The 14,848-nt window shown below is 38.1% G+C and overlaps 1 long non-coding RNA gene across 1 annotated transcript; it reads right to left on the reverse strand.

The window, feature by feature from the left end:
- Positions 1–9,756: 9,756 nt before the first annotated feature.
- Positions 9,757–14,390, reverse strand: LOC138690117 (uncharacterized). Its single transcript, XR_011328913.1, has 3 exons — positions 14,012–14,390; positions 11,358–11,404; positions 9,757–10,207 (listed from the first exon to the last, which is right to left on the reverse strand). It is a non-coding gene; the product is annotated as an uncharacterized lncRNA (long non-coding RNA).
- Positions 14,391–14,848: the final 458 nt, after the last annotated feature.

A 14,848-nucleotide genomic window follows, 5' to 3' on the forward strand; every position in this document is an offset into this window, starting at 1 on the left:
AAATGACATCTAAAAGCTTATGATGGTTGCACAATGTTCTTATAGAAAGAAGGAAGCATATGCATCAGGCAATTATTTCTGCTTCTCAGTAGGTCGCCCAGTTTAGCAGGAATCTCAGTATGTATGACAAAGCTAACATCAACCGGATGCCATTTCTCAGCAGAACAGATTTTTCATGAGATAGTTATATACTACACCACACTACAGTACACCATATTGTACTCTACTTTTTGCCCTTTTGAGTATGTACAGTCAGTCAAAAGTTCTTTTACATTTTCTGCTCTCAATTCTATTCCATCTTTATAGTTCATTTTAAATTATCCCTCATTCTCCTAAGCATAAAAAATAAGGAATGCAGTTTTTTATTAAAGGTCTAAAAGCAAGGAAGCTTTTTCAGAAAAATGGGACATATATAAGTTGATGATATCTGACAAGACTTTAGGAATGAGTATGGCTTACTGCAATCTTCAACCAAGAGAGATTTTATCAGTACAGTCATGTGAAAATTTTTGCAAGTAATAGTCCATGAAATAAATGTAATGAAAGAAAAGGAAAATTGCAAAATGTGTATCAGTGAAATTTAAGACTATAAAGATCACAGAAGAAAAAGAAAAAACAGTGGAATGAGAAATAAGCAGCTGGAGATTCAGAGTAACACCAGCTGATAGAGACAAACTAATAAAGGACAAGACCAGTAGTGACCAATAACGCAATGTTAATCAGGAAAATTTCCTAATGAAGTTTCACCAAGAGCTCTCAGATCAACTTAAAGTCAATAATGGGGATCAAAGGGTCAGTAGCTGACTTTGCATGACATTTTTAGAATAGAATAGAAAAGCATAGAATAGAAAAGAATAGAATAGATTAGAATAATTTCAGTTGAAGGGGACCTACAATGATCATCTAGACCAAATACCTGGCCACTTCAGGGCTGACCAAATGTTAAAGCATGTTATTAAAGGCATTGTCCAAATGTCTTTTAAACACTGACAGGCTTGGGGCATTGACCACCTCTCTAGGAAGCCTGTTCCAGTGTTTGACCACCCACTTGGTAAAGAAGTGCTTTCTAATGTCAAGGCTGAACCTCCCCTTATTTTGTTGTGCTTTGTTTTGTTGTTTTCTTTTTTTATGTAAGGTCCAATAACTATGCTTCATTTTTAAGGTTTTCAAGTCAATATGCACAACGATGACACTGTATATGAAAGTTTACTGATGAAGAAAATCTTAAAACAGCACTGTGCAGTACGAACAGAAAACAACACGTAGGTATCTTCAGACAGGACAGCTGAGTTACTTGCTATGTGTTTCTCAATATATCAGTGAAAGAGATTTAGATACCAAAATCCTTATGATTTCCTGCTTTAAGTCCAATTTGACACTTTCAGGCTCTCAGAAACAAGGTAGAGAAAGAATACATTGGACAGGTACAGAAAATTATATTCTCACACAAGAGATAATAGATGAGACAGTTTACAGAAGATATAGAGGCATACTTAACACAGGTTGATGTCCCATCAAATCCTATTGACTCAACCTAGGTTACAGACGATGCCTGTCGGCACTGAGTGTGTTTCCTAGTTTCCACAGGCACATTAGACTTCCTTTGAGTGAAGGATAAAGGAGGATGAAAGGGTCTCTGTTAATGGAATACAAGTTTTACTTCTGATGCTTAAGACTTTCTACCCACAGCCTCTTTTCAAACCATCACTGCAGGTATTAGCCAGTCAACAGTTTTCATTTGCATTGATCAGTTGACACAGACTATTCTCAGGAGAATTAATCATTAAATTACATCCTAAGAGATACAGGAACAGCAAGTTTTGTGTTAATTTTATGCCATTCTTAGTTTTTCATATCTCCTAGGTGCTACAGACTGTGCACATGAGAGTATTCATGCATCACTTAGTAATGAGACCTGTTTGAGTTGCAGAAACCTCTTTCTCGTATTCTGTATTCAAGTAGTGTGAGAGCTGCAAAATGCCAGATGATTGCTGCACGGCCAATTCTGCCTATGAATATATAAGCATGTCCCATCAAAATCGAAGAAAATCTCTTTGGTTCATAAAAAATTTGGGCTCATTCTGATTTCCTTTTTCACCAGTTTAAATTGAGAGTAATTCCAGTGAAATTGGCAGGCCATGAAATCAAAATTCACACCCCAAAAGACCAAGTCAAGCTATATTAATAATCATTCACTGGCAGATTAAACTGATTTATGTAATAAAAATAATTAAAATAGTGTAGAAAATAATGGACATAGGCTGGCTGTTCAGGTTCTTTGATAATAACAAACATTTCTGAAGTGTTACCATCAAAGAAACTCTGATCATTTCATAAAAGCTAATATATCTGAGTCCCCTTTCCATGAAAGTTCAAAAGACACTTCTAAAGTCAGCAGAAAGACTTTCCAAGGCACATGATCAACCCCTCAGGTCTGTTTTAGATATACTACATTGGACTCTACAAGCATTGCCCAGACTCTTTTAAGTTCCTAAGAGTTTTATGAACCAAAATACATTTGAGATACTGGGCTACACTAATGTATTTATATATATATAAATATATAAATATGTGTGTGTGTGTGTATATATATATTTATACAAATACAGTCTCATTTTTTAGAAAACCTACAGAAGGGAGTCATCCATGATGGAGTTGCAGAGGAATTAAAGATGGTAGAGAAGCTGTATGGATGAGGAAAAGAGGACACAGGGAGCGTGTGGAATAGAGTTCTTGGTCCTATATCATGCTGCTGAGCCGCTGTATGGCCATTGCGCAACTTGGAGAGATTCACAAACACAAATAGTGGCTAGTCATCTACTGAGCTTCTTTTAATAGGAGTAGATCTCTCATGAATCTCTCTTGAAAATTCAATAAATGAGTAACTCAGTTAACTGAGTGGCTGAGTAACTGTACAAACGGAGAGCCATTGCCTGTGATAAACACTATTCAGAAGCATTGAATTTTGCAGCTTAAAAAATAAATAGCATGGGGTTGTGTAACTCCGTGTTACTGGTGCACAAACTTTTCATTGCCATTAACCATAAACAGGCTCTTTACATCAACCTGACTAAATTCTTTCTATCAAGCTGGTCAGGTACTTCAACCCAAACCCATCACATAACAGGCTGAGTGTTCATCGCATGGCCACAGCATGAGAGTCCATGCTTTACCCATATCTGAGGGCTTCTGAAGAAAAAAGGCATGAGGGAACAGGCTTATGCAGATGAATTTTTCTGGGAGGCTGGATCCAGTATCCTGAAGAGAGGTTGACAGCTCCTGTATGCACTAAGTATTTGAACAATGGCTTTGTGGGTACAGTTTTGTGGGTATTCTAAATGAAAACATTTGAAATTGAGATCACGGGATATAAGGATGAAATGTATAAGAGATACTATAAATGTCAAAATGTAGGATTGGCATTTTTGCCTTTTCCTGATTAGTCCAGTGATAATTTATTATAGTTTTCTTTGTAAGCAGCCAACATAAAGATGAGAGGGAGAGGAATGCAAATTATGCAAAGCTTTGAAGTAATGTCCTTTCATGCAAAAATTCCATGGCTGCAAATACATTTTTAAATAAGAAACTGACAGTGAGGAAAGTAGTCTAAAAACATACATCTAAAGCTAAGCCCAGCCTGCTCACCTTCCCTCCTTTGCTAGCTCCACTTTTGCAAATTCATGGCTTACGGCAGTTCTCTGTTCCAAAATTGTGTTTGTACCTTCAAGTTTTGAGCTGTCAGAGCACAACAGATTAGCCTGGGCAAAGGAATAACCTTGGTATTTTTTTAATAGACTTTGTTTCTGTTTGATAAGTTCCCAGGAAGCATATGGCTGCAACTTTTGCCCTTCTTAGCTTTCCTTTCTGTGAATAACTCTGCATAATCTTAGCAGGCTCAAGCACTGTTTAAAGTGGGTTGTTGGTGGTGTGTAAATCCTAAAGGTATATACGCCAGTTAAAGAATATTCAGTTGTAGCTAGCCTGGCTATTATTTAAAAGTCAATTAACAGTTTCCATAGCATCCAAACAAAACAAAAGAGTAATAATGACATTCTGAAGTCAGAAGGAAAAGCTACAATAATTGTTTCAGATGATAGGTCTCTTTCACATTTCAGCAAAGAAGGACAATAAAAAATTAGCATAGAAAAAAATGTACTGAACAATCTGCAAGGCAGAGGGCTATAACTAACTAGAGGAATGAGTTCCAGGTGAATATCTTAGCAGAATGAATAAGAAAAAGAGTGTTAAAATGTTGCCTGCAATAGCTGCTTTGAAAAAGGTGCATTAACTCTTTGGGCACTTTCCAACATGCAATATGGAGAAAATTTAAGTTGGTGCAACTCCAGTTAGTTAAGAGGTATTTTTTTCATTCTCAGGTTTAATTTTATCCTCACATTTCCTAATAATAAGAGCTGTTGAAAAGTTTCATCCTGCATATGACAAGCCTTTGTTCAGTCATCCTGAAAGACCCACTGAAGAGTGAGCCATCCATCCCAGTATCACCTTTTCAGGCTTTCTGACCCCAACCGTCAGCCAGAAGTAAAGTCATGACATGACTGGAAGAAAAAGTGAAAGACTGTCTCGGGGTAAGCACTTAATTAGCCTAACTGATATTTTTAATTGTTCAGGGCTCAGACACAATACAGATTCTGCCATATTTCTACCCACCACTATTTCTTTTCCACTAAAGAGGAGGGGCTCCAGCCCATTTCTTGTTGCTGTACTGGCTCACTTGATTTGGGAAGAGAAATAGACTTCAGAGCAAGCCTCAGCATGGATTTACTTGCCTTTATGTTTGATATCATAGAACAAGTGTTTTAGATGACTGGCATCAATGGGAAACCCAAAGGTCTCTGTTATTACGGAGAGAATACCTCATAAAAATAATCTGCAAAACCCAGGTAGTCATCAGAAGCCCCATACTAAGCAATAGGAATTGCTTCACACAAGAATGTATCCGAATTTCCCTATTTCTTTAGGGCTGCAAGACAGGTATCTCTTCATATAGTGTCCAAACTCATTCCTACATTAAACACTTGCATATTGTATGTGAATGGTTCAATGGCTCTCACAGTTTTCTAAATATAGCTGGCAGGAGGTAGGGCTTATGATGGCTGCCTGCATGTAAACATGTAGTGACTGGAAAGCTTAGGAAGCAGATTAAAAGAAAGAAATTTAGCAAGTCTAGGTGGATCATGGGCAAAGTTTTCTTGGATCCCAGTTCTGGATTTCAGGAACTAAGATTCACCTCAGTCCCAGTGCAGTGGTCTATTCTGGTTGCATACCTAGCCTTTCACCCCTAGAATAGAGGGCAGACAGAACCCACTGCCCAACCCTACCGAAAGAGACTCTTCCACTGAGTGTCCAACAGCCATTTTCTTTTAGTCCTTATTGGTCCCCATTAACTGTCTTTGTAGACTTTGCTACAGTCCCTGCTGAGTCAGCTGTGCAATTATAACAGCTGAGCAATTTTAAAGTGATAGATGAGCCATAGGTTCCTTCCTAAGTAACCATTAAGAGTGTCTGGGACACAGCCGATAATGTCTGAATGACAGCAAGTTTGGCCATTACTGCTGTCAGTTCCTATTGACAGTGGCAGAGCTGAAAAGATGCATAAAAGCTGCTCAGTGGCTCATTGAAAGGAGTCCCGTGGCTTCACTTTACAGAAGCTACCACTAAAACTAGCCTTTATTGGAAAACTAACTGCCAGACTTAACACAGAGAACCGGTCAAGGAGCTTCTCAGAAAGGCTCACAGCAGGGTGGAGGGATTTCCACCAGTGCTCCTCATGCTGTTTCATAGCCAGCAATATGTTCTTGTCTTGAAGTTGCTGCCAGTCAAGAAACTTCAACTAATTTTTAATTTATGTAAAAATAAGAATAAAAGGTGCAAAAGAACATTTGTGTGTTCTTTGGGCAAGGGGAAGTAGTGCTATACTGTTTACCTGGGAAGGAAAGGAAAGTGCTATTGTCCCTCTGTGACACAAAAGCTTCAGGGTACACACATCCTCTGGCTGATGAACTGCAGTCTTCAAATGTCACCTGTGCCCACTGAGCCAAAGGGAAATTCAGTTTGATAGTTTGATTCTAGATAGATAAGCTGAGAAGAAAAAATTTAAACAAAATACATCAAAACAAAATTTGCTTTGGATATATTTTAGGAACAAGGAAACTCACTTTGGCAGAGTCTTTCACTTTGCAGTTAGCATTTACTGTATCTGATTATCAGAATACTCCATTTGAACCTGAAAAATGCATACAGAAATTTCTCACCAAGTAAGCCAGACCATAATTGTCTACCTACCCAGTTTGCCTCTCATTTTCCTTTTCTTTAGCTTACTTCTCTGCACATGAGAAAGTAAAACTAACTCCACTGGAGTTAATTTCAGCATCACTTAATAAACTAAACCATTATGATGCCAGGCACTGATCTCCGTTAGTTTTCTGCTAATGTGAAATGTTTTGTGCATGAGGCCTGGGGAACATTTAGTTTAAACAGGTTCAGATCTTTAAAAAGCAGATGACAGAGCTCTTAATTTCTTTCCAATCAGACCCTGTGGACTAAGACTCAAGAAAACAGGGGAAGTGGATGAGAGAGGAGAGAAACTTCTTTTATTTATTCTTTTCCCAGGCATATGAAAGATAGAAGCAGATGATTTGAGGCTGATTGACATGTTTATTCAGACACAGGAAGCTAGGAAACAAACCAAAGAAGTGATTTTACAGTTTCAGGTCTCTTTTTGAAATTCAACTTTAAAAAAGGAGGAAACACTGATAAAACAAAGGTAGTCTGTGGCTACTTTCCATATTCCAAAACAAGAAACATTTCGTGACAGTTTTGCTTTTGTGGAGAACTTACCCTTTTGCATCCACTCATTGTGAACTAGTGAGTGCAAGAACCATGATTAAAAGGTGACTGCAAAGAAAAAAGTCTCCCTCCTTGACACTTTTTTCTAGCATTACGAGCAAGATTCACAGAAGGACTCACATAGAAAAGTGACAAATGCAGAAGTTTTAGAACACAATAGTGTCTCTGTGGCACTATCTTAACTTGAGGAACAGCCACAAAAAATTACTAAAATCAAGAGTTTAATAAGATTTTTTTTTTAATAGCAGGTAAAATGAATTAAAAAAAATAATAAATCCCTGAGTTGCACTAGGATAGTGTAAAATTTATGAGTGTACATAAACTTCCATGCTTCAAATATAAAATACAAACTATCTCAGGTTAGAAAAGACATTCCTCTGTGCAACGACTATCCTATTATTCTTTATTATGGGCTTGTTGCTTCCTGTGAAGTATCTAGGTCTGGCCACTGGCAATGAAAGAAAGAAATTGTTTTGCTTCTTGTCTTCCAGCCCAAATACCCGTGAGTATTCATGAGCCTCTTCCCAAACATTGTTAGCACTCACTGACCTCCTGTGGCACATCCTGTAACACCTCCTCAGTAAGTTCCCTGTCCTCTGTTGTTTTCATGAAACCCTTGAGCATCTCAGGTGGGAGGGGATGAGGCAGAACCAATAAATCAGGAAATGCTGCAGTAGGGAGTGTTACTTTGGAATACTGCCACGTGCCTGGGGCACCCACAGTAACAGAAATAAAAATCCTAACAACCTTTTCAGAAATACCATGAGGCATTTCAACATTTAATAAAGTAGGCATCACCGTTAATATTGCTGTAGGCTACCCTGCCCTCCTGGCTGTAATGCAGGCAGGTATGGCTTGAGAATAAGAATTTGCAAATGCAGAAAGGTCTGTAAGCTGGTTTAAGTTCAGTGTGTGAGCTTTTATAAAAGAAATAGGAGCCATTTTGCTGTCACTTCCCTCAATTCCACCACACTGCATTGCAGAAACCCTCAGACAGAGCAAGGATGACACTTAGAAATTCACCTGCAGACTTCAGATACCTGAACTACTGTAGTGGCTGCTAGCAGTATTCTGAGGTATAGTTTCTGCAGCCCAATATGAACTGTGAGACTGTTTTCAAGCTCCCACATCCAGTTGAACACACTGGTTGCATCCCTACTCCAAACTTTTGCCAGCCATCATATATACACTTGTTTCCCATTCTCATGTCCTTGCATGTTTGTCCCTACAGAAAGGAAAATCAGGCACTCAGTAGATGCAGCATGCTTTCACTGGCCTGAGAAATAGAAAAACAGGTCCTCAGCAGGCTGCAGGGTATACATGTATAGCTTAATTTAAACACAACCTATATCAAGAAGTGTAAGAGAGGGATGAGAAACCCTTGACAAGCCTGTACTAGGTTTCTCTTCTCAGGCTGCCTATCCTCAGCTTGGCTTTTTGCCTGGCCAATTCCAGCTACTGCTAACTCATTTCACAGTTTCTCCATTCCCACTGATGCTCAACAATCTTCATATGCACCAAGCCTTGCCTGCCTGTTCTTTTCCCAACCAGAGTATCCATTTTTTACACATTGAAGATGGTACCATTGTTTTCTCTTTGCTCCCAGGTCCCTGTGCCACTACTGACTTTTTCTCCAGCAAAAACTTAGAGCTGTGGGGCTTCTTTGATAATGTGTCAGTATCCCATTGATGCCCACCCTGATGCACCATTTTTATAACCGTTGAGTAAACAGAAAGTCATCCCAATTATGTGATCCACAGCTTAAGCTTCACACATAAGGTTTCCATTCATTGGAGAAGTCTGAGTTTTCTTGCACTGAAGTATTCCTTTTCTTATCTCCCAGTCTGGCTTGTGTCCTTGCTCTTTTTGAGACTGATGAATTCTTCTTTCACACCACCCAAACACAAGCTGGAAGTCACTAACTGTACATTTATAGGAGTAGGTAAAAGATGGATAGGTAGTAATATCTTAATCTGGAGCTGGATGGCATAGAATGAGAAAAGGTTAAGTTGGGAGAGTTCTGTGGAGACCACATGGTCCAAACTCCTGTTCAAGGCAGGGCCAACTTCAAAGTCAGATTAGGCTGCTCAGGGTCTTCTCCAGACCAGTTTTGAATATTTCCAGATATAGAGATTTCACAGGCTCTGTGAGCTTTGTCACCTTAAGTCTGAATATTTTTTTCCTTGTGCCTAGTGGGAATTTCCTTTATTATAACTTGCAGCTGTTGGTTCTTGTCTTTTCAGCATGCACCACTGAGAAGAGTCTGGCTCCATCTTTTCTATAATTCTCTTCAGACAGATGAAGAGAGCAATCAGATCCCCTCCCTAGTCTTTTTCTCCAGGCTGAGCAAACCCAGCTGCCTTTTTTCATACATCTTGTGGTTCAGGTCCCTGAATGTGTAGTGGCGTCCCAAAACTGGACATATGTGAAATAGAGGACAAAATGATATCTAATAATTATTTTCTCTCAACCTTTGTTGTTGCTAAAGGAGCCCAATATAGGCCTGGCAGTCATCACTGCAAGAATCACTGCAAACACTGCTTCTTTGGTAGCCTGATTTTCCATCTCCTGGCAAAGTTTCCACCTGAGCTTCCTTTTTGCATTTGAACTCCATCAGGAATCCCTGTTCAGCCAAGCTGACCTCCTGCAGTGCCTGCCTGTTTTCCTGCTGAGTAGGATAGAGGAAAGAGGCTTTATGGAGAGAGGCTATGGTCAGACTCTTCCACTGACAGCACAGAACTGTCACATCCATACTACATAGTACTTGGTTTGTGGTCTCCTCTGGACCTCCTGTGGCTGTAACAGCAGAATTATTGTTCTGTGTTTAAGCTTCGTTTCTTTTTTTCTTTCCCGGTTCAAGTAATCTGAAATAGTGTAAGGTTTGTGCACAACAGTGAGGGAATTTTGCTTGAAATTAAGAGTATATATAACATTCACTGGGTAAAGGTATTCCTCATGGAATTTGAGAGTGCAAAGTCTTTTGGGACACTTTTGGAAGACAGGAAAACCTGGTACAGACCCATTCCTACTACCTTATAGAAACAGTCCCTGAAATGAATGGTTTACTGAATCTCCCAGCCTATTACCTTGGAATAAGTTAAACAGAGCAGTCCAAACCAGAGGCGGCAGAATTTACAATAAAGCGATACGGATGACCAAAGCTATAGGGCTCAAATTCCTTCTCTAAGACTTTTATTTAGCAGAAAAATACAGAAGAGCAAGTTTCTTGGGTTGTTGTGGTATGTAGCAGCACCCTGGCACAGAGCAAAGGAAGCAGCAGTAAGGAGAAGGTCCAACTTTGCTCCTGAAGTATATTTAGGGGTGATAACAGCTTCATCATCTAGAGAGACAGCGTGGATGAAGGATGTTCAAAGTTGTCTGAAATGCACTGAGAGTACAGCTGATAACAGGCATCACTGGGGAACATGTGGGAACTGAATGTTTTGTGAAGGCATGTAATTCTGCTGCCACTGAAGCAATTTCCACAGGAGTAAAATAGTCATCTCTAGCATAAATGTTGCTCCTGACAAATGTGAAACCTCTTCTCCAAAACAAGGGGGCTAATTCCAAGGAATGTTTGAAATTCTAAACATAAGAGGGCTGATGCATTTTTCCCTGAGTCATAGGGACTGCTTATCTTGGATGAATCAGGAAATTTTGGACAGAATTTAGCTTTGCTCTAATTTTGCTTTAGCTTTGCCAAATTCTTCTTATAGTATGTTTCTGGTCATGCTTATCTTGCTAAGTACCTTTTCCCATGAGTCATATTTCCCATAATTGTATTTCTTTCATGATCATTGTATCCTTTCCAGTAAGTAAAGTCCCAGAAAATATAGATATAGAGAAATTAATACAGAAAATAAATCAAAAAAGTAATGGTAAATCCCACATATAAATACAAATTATTGTGAAATATTTAGTATTATTACACATATGAAGCATATCTTTTGACTAGCTGAAACCAGCTGACACTATTTGTATTCTTTCAGCTCATGAGTAATCGTCAATAATAGCTCCCGGAAATACATTTTTCCAGTCATGGCAATTCACTTAATCCTAATACACAACAGTGAACTATATCAAATTTACTGCTGACTTTACAGGAGAGAAGTGCCAATTTTTCTTCTTATATGGTTTTAATTTCATGTCTTCTTCAGAATTTTCATTTAGAAAAATAAGTAAAGTGACTCATTAATCCAGTTAGGAAGTCCAAATCAGATGCATCAACACAAAAATATGAATATGGTGATCAATATATGTAGGAAGGCATAACAGATCAGATTTTTACCTTTAAATGCACACAGATATAGTGAATTTCAGTGATAGCTGGACATATACCATGGCAAACCTTCTATTTTTACTTCTTGTTTTGGTGCATAGCAAAATGTGTTGTTCCTTAATGTTTGCATTGATTTTGAACTCATCAATATTTAATTTCTTAGTTAATATATATTGATTTCTGACAGCAGAGATCAACTTCTGCTTCTTACTTGATATCTGGCTTCAAATGAGGGTTCCCAAAAAAGGAAAGAACAAGCTGAAAAAATAATAGGTACAAAATCATTATGGTATAAAATTAAGCAGAAAAACCTATTTACAATAGATCCCTGGAGAAAAAGAAGCTTGTATAAGTCTTAGGAAGAGACACAGAATCTACTTAGATCATGTAAGACACCGTACAGAAGAAAGCAGAAGACAAGTTTTTAAATTTCAAAATTTTTGGAACCTGGAATATTCACTTTCTGGAAGAATTACTTAAGATGATGACATTAATGACAACTGAGCTGAAGTAGGAAGGCCCTGGTTAGGATTCATCTCCTGTGTCCACGTATCCAGCTTAGACACTTAAGGAATGAAACACAGTTTTATGGTGCCCACTTTCTCCCAATTAATCATAGAAGGAAAATAGTTTGAAATTTGTTGCCTGTAGTTAGCTGGGATTAATCCCAATCTGTGGTTACCCAGGCAGTAAATTTTAATTAAAAAATCAATGTAAGAAAGCAATGGAACCCAAGTTTTCCTGTCCAGTGGTTTCGATCATATTAAAAACCTATTTGTGCTATGGGTGTTGTGTGTGTTTATATATATATGTATGCGCATATACTCGCTGTTTATCTTCAAATTGCTTTGAACTGCCAGTGACTGACTAGTTGCCTCATCTTCAAATGAACCCATGTCTGTAATGACCAAAAAAGAATAATAAAAAAAAATGCTGGTTTCATCCTCCTGCTCTTAATTTTCAGCCAGGATGGTAGGCTGTGGGTGATTGATGATTGATCACCATCAGACCCTGAAAAACCTGACAAGCCTAGTGAAGACTTCTATAGGCAGTGAATATGAAAAATATAGACAAAAGGGTCATATATTGATATTTTTTCTTCAGTTGCAGTCAAAATAGAAGCATTATATATGATTTTGCTCCCTCTTAAATGCTTAGAATAAAAAATTACCCTATCATTTGTGAGTGGTGGCTGTGACTAGTACTGACTACTGAATATTGATCACTGCACAGAAGCCCATAGAACTGTGGGGGTTCACACAGTGCCAAGGAGCAGAGCTTTAATTTCCATGACTGTGCTCTGTTCCATTTTGCTTGTGCAGTCCAGAACAGGCCTTTTTGGAAATGCTACTGTTCAGTGCAGACAGCATCACAAGGACCGAGAGTTGAGTTTTCTGGTTTGTGTTTATGACTATGCCGTTGACTCTCTCATGAATCACCACTTCCTGACTTAACCTCTCTAGCTGTAGATAAATAAGAAGGTAGAGCCCAGAGGAAGCAGACAAGAGCTAGTAAGACGCTGAATACAAGGTAAACCCAAATGAATCAGAGCAATAAGAATCCCCAAAATCAACCTCGCTGTTCACAGATGGGTCACTGGGTTGACATAGTGCAATCATAGTCAGCTAAAACACTGACAATGCATTGCTGGTTTCTGCCAGATTACCCATAACAGATATCCAGAATGGGAAGATGTCATAGAATCATAGTCAACTCGGTTGTAAGGAACATCATGAGGCCACTCAGCCCAATGTCTTACTCAAAGTAGGTCTGTTGCCAACATGAGAACAGATCAATTGTGGCTATGTCTAGCCTACTCCTGAAAACCTCCAAGGACGGAAATTGTGCAATCTCCCTGGGTAATTTCTTTCTGTGTTGTGCTATCCTCCTAATAAAAATGTTTTCCTAGAAGTGGAAGATTTGATTTGTTACATTTACTTAGTCTTAATGTGCCAGATCCAGAAAAGACTAGTATTACTGTAAGTGGGATGTAGGTGAACTTTAGCTACCTAAATCCAAAATTACACTTACTCTTGCAAGAGAACTATCAATGAAAAGAAGGGCAGCATTTTCTCCCTCTACAGTGCCTGCATTTAGAAGTATATTTCAAATGATGGTGCAGACCTATTTTCCAGCACAAACTTGGAACTATGAATCCCACAGGGAGGGAATATGTCCTGCACCTTTAAACAAGGGGCTTAAGATGCAAGATCTCAAGATTCGTTCTTTGCCTCAGTATTTCCTGGAATTATTTTAGATTTTTCCATATTCAGGATTTTTTTTTACTGAGTCCTAAAATATGGTTTGGGATTCCATTCTAAGTGCCACCACACCTAAAAAGTTTATCAGCCTTTACTGACTGTCATGTGGTCACTTCATTGAGGTACAACCAAGGAAAACAACATTCACAGCATATTCAGCTCAGCATTTTCTATTGGAAGGCAATGGTGAAAAGGGATGCCAAGATTTTAATGAATATAATAAAAGTTTAAATGATAATGCTAGGCATGCCTTCCGCAGGGACAGGTCATGAAATTTAATTAACAGTCATATGCTTTGAGATCCTTTGATACCAAGCACTGTGTAACTGCAAATTAGAATGATTTCTTTACAAAACGTAATCAGTGAAATTCATTCCTTACCTAATTTTGGTAGGGTTATTCATGGAATAAATTCTGCTGAATGTAAACTTGAATAATTACTTCACTGGCATTAGAAGATAAATAAACTTTCACCTGCAAGCTTCAAACAACACTACAGTCTAAGTACCCTTGACAAAGACTGTACAAGAACTATCACCCATAATTTTTACATGTTATTCACAGATTTTCCTCTTAAAATACATGATAAATAAATTAGCATTACCTTTTAATGATTTTTTTTCCCATTTGGTAGTATCCTTTCCATAGTATTCAAACAGCTGAGAAGGAATGTAGCACATGGATACCTGTAAAGTATACTGGACTTCACTGAATAATCTTCTGTCTTGCTCCTATTTGAATTAGTTATAACTTTCTTATTATCTTAAATAGGCATTCTATGTGTATTCTATGTACTGTTAAATTGGGGGGGGGAGGTATAGATTGGGTAAGAACTAGTGCATATGAGTTTCAAATTTTCTTTTGAAAATACTTAACAGTTTACTTGGAATTTTGTTGAATTCTGTTCCTGTAAAATCTGTTTATCATGAAAGGCAATCCTTTATCTGATCAGAATAAGCAAGAATATCTTTGTTGTTTCTGCTAAAGTGAATATTTAAAAGACATTCTGAGAGAATAAAAATACACAAGAACTATGAGCACAGGGAAAAAAAGTCACTAATGATTACACTGAGCATGGCTTGAGAATACAGTAAATTATAGTATCTTGAGTTATGGATGTCTCTTTACCCCAGGCAGTAACCACCTTTCTTTCCCATTCTCCCTTCCTTCCAACTCTACAAGTACCAACTGCTCTCTGATTTGGATACTACTCATCTAGTGCATATCTCAGTAAACTCTGAGCCTTGTTTTTTAAATTCCCTATTTCTACTGCGTATCTGGAAAGGGACTTGTCCATCTGAAAGTCTGTCACATTCTTCCTGCTATACAAGATTGTTTAATGAAAATATTACCTCTGCCTACAAATATTACTCTGATATTCTCCTAAGTATCTGTAGAGATGCAAATGTACGCGCTTGCATATTCAGCAAATGCACAAGAA

Source organism: Haliaeetus albicilla, chromosome 20 (genome assembly GCF_947461875.1).
Source record: "Haliaeetus albicilla chromosome 20, bHalAlb1.1, whole genome shotgun sequence".
NCBI classification, from domain to species: domain Eukaryota; kingdom Metazoa; phylum Chordata; class Aves; order Accipitriformes; family Accipitridae; genus Haliaeetus; species Haliaeetus albicilla.